Genomic DNA, 2,418 nt, shown 5'->3' on the forward strand with positions numbered 1-2,418 from the left:
AGATGAGGTCTCGTGCCCAGGCGGGTCTTGAACCCGCGGGCTCAGGCAATCCACTCAACTCAGCCTCCCAAAGGTGCGGGATTACAGACTGAGCCACCCAGCCCGGCTTATTTTTTTAATCTTAGTTGAGGTCTGGCATGGTGGCTCATGCCTGGAATCCCAGCACTTTGGGAGGCTGAGGTGGAAGAATTGCTTGAGCCCAGGAGGTCAAGGCTGCAGTGAGCCATGATCCTGACACTGCACTCCAGCCTGGGAGACAGAGTGAGACTCCAACAACAACAAAAAAATCTCAACTGATATCTGAATAAAACAAATCGCAAGGTCAACTGCTTAGATCACGGGACACACATGCCACAGGAAAGAGCATTTGCCCGAGGGCTCTTAGGACAGAGTGGAATACCTGCTGATATAAGGAGTGCGCACTCGTATATTACTGTAGATGATCTCCCCAGCTCCTTCTTCTCCATGCCCGGCTCTCCAAAAGCTGGGGGCGGGGGAAGCAGCCATGACACTAATTACAGGAGACTCCACCTGGGAGGGGACAGGTTGAGTGTCTTGACCCACATCTTGAGCCAGGTTCTTCTACCTCCAAACTTGGAAAGATAAGAGGGGCCCGATTTCTTCAGAGTCCCCCCCACACCCATCTTCCCACTCACCCTCCCCCCACCCCCAGCTTCGGCAGGAATGCCCACTTCCCAGCGGTGCACCAGGGCTGGCTGGACGAAGCAGCCACGCGGCCGGTCTTCTGACTCATGTGTCACCTTATTCTCCATGGCTAGAGCACATCAGATTGTAGCCTTGAGAGGAGGGACTGGCAACGACACCTTGCCCACTCCAGGGACTCAATCAGTATTTGCTGATGGAATATCCCCAGGGAAGGGCCATGGGTCTAGTACTTCCTTGGGAGCCCCAAACTCTTCCAAGTCATGACATTTAGGAGTACTGGCCAAGGTGAGCTCTGCCGAGAGACGAGCAGGGAAGCTCGGTATTCTGCAAGAAGGCAGCAAGGCTGATGCTGAGGATGGATCGGGCCCCCTCTCTGCAGCCTCATCTAGTCACGTGACCTTCTTCCATTCCTAGTACCGGTTTTTCTTTATTTCGGATGTGGTTCTTCCCTCTCCCCATCAACCCCGCTTCACCTCTCCCCAAACACTCTTCATGGTCTCAGCTCAATTCACTGACATCACAGAATAGTCCCAAGTCCCCTGTAACAGCACTGTGTACAGCTCCTTCCTAGGCCTTATGGGAGATTTCACTTGGCCTGTACATTTCCAATGACTTGACACATGTTCTTTCTTTCTGACTGGAGAGTATTACTCCATGAGAGCATGAAGCGAGCTAGTTATGTTCACTCTTGCTGGCCTAGGTCTAGAGTCGTACCTGGCATAGAACAGATGGCTCAGTGAGTCCTGGGCCCCGGAGTGGTAATGTCTGCACACCATATTGGTGCACTCACTGCAGTTCTGGGCGATACAGAGATTCTGGGGACCTCTCAGTAGATCTTGCCCAGTTACCGCTCTTAGCATGTTCGTTCTCATATTGCTATCCAGACTGCTAGGTCAAAAACTCTCAGGAAAAAAGTGCTTTTAAAAATATAGATGTAGGCCAGGCATGGTGGCTCACACGTAGAACCCCAGCATTTTAGGAGGCTGAGGCGGGAGGATCCTTTGAGGCCAGGAGTTCAAGATCAGCCTAGGCAACATAGTGAGACCTTGTCTCTACAAAATAAAATAAAATAAACTAGCTGGGCATGGTGGTGCGCACCTGTAGTCCCAGCTACTCAGGAGGCTAAGGTAGAAGGATTGCTTGAGCCCAGTAGATCGAGGCCCAGCCACGATCATGCCACTGCACTCCAGCCTGGGTGACAGAGTGAGACTCAGACTCAAGGAAACACACACACACACACACACACACACACACACACACACACACACACACACGGCATGGTGGCTTATGCCTGTAATTTTAGCAGACTTTGGGAGGCTGAGGTGGGAGGATTGCTTGAGGCAAGGGGTGCAAGACCAGCCTGAGCAACATAATGATACCCCGTCTCTACAAAAAAAAAAAAAAAAAAAGCTGAATGTGGTGGCACATACCTGTAGTCCCAGCTACTTGGGAGGCTGAAGCAGGAGGATTACTTGTGCCCAGGAGTTCAAGCCATGATTGTGCCATTCACTGCATGCCAGCCTGGGTGACAGAGCAAGAACTTGACTCTAAATATCTTTATCTATGTCTATGTCTACCTCTCTCTCTATTTATATATCTAGATATATGTGTGTGTGTGTAATTAAGATGTCAAACACATTTGGATAGTCATTATTCTCTGAGATAATACATCTTTAAGAAAAGGTGCACTAGCCGGGCTCAGTGACTCAGCCTGTAATCCCAGTGCTTTGGGAGGCTGAGGTGAGTGGATTG

The 2,418-nt window shown here is 50.6% G+C and overlaps 1 protein-coding gene and 1 pseudogene across 3 annotated transcripts in view; one reads left to right on the plus strand and one right to left on the minus strand.

Annotated features, from left to right (window-relative positions):
• The window catches only part of LOC103267457, a 26,332-nt pseudogene extending 25,559 nt beyond the window's left edge, over positions 1-773 (minus strand).
• Positions 1-2,418, plus strand: part of ARHGAP10 (Rho GTPase activating protein 10) — a 345,093-nt gene that overhangs the window by 6,850 nt on the left and 335,825 nt on the right. The gene's annotated exons all lie outside the window — the stretch shown is intronic.

Source organism: Carlito syrichta, unplaced genomic scaffold (assembly GCF_000164805.1).
Source record: "Carlito syrichta isolate Samal-C Ts95f unplaced genomic scaffold, Tarsius_syrichta-2.0.1 Scaffold308142, whole genome shotgun sequence".
NCBI classification, from domain to species: Eukaryota; Metazoa; Chordata; class Mammalia; order Primates; family Tarsiidae; genus Carlito; species Carlito syrichta.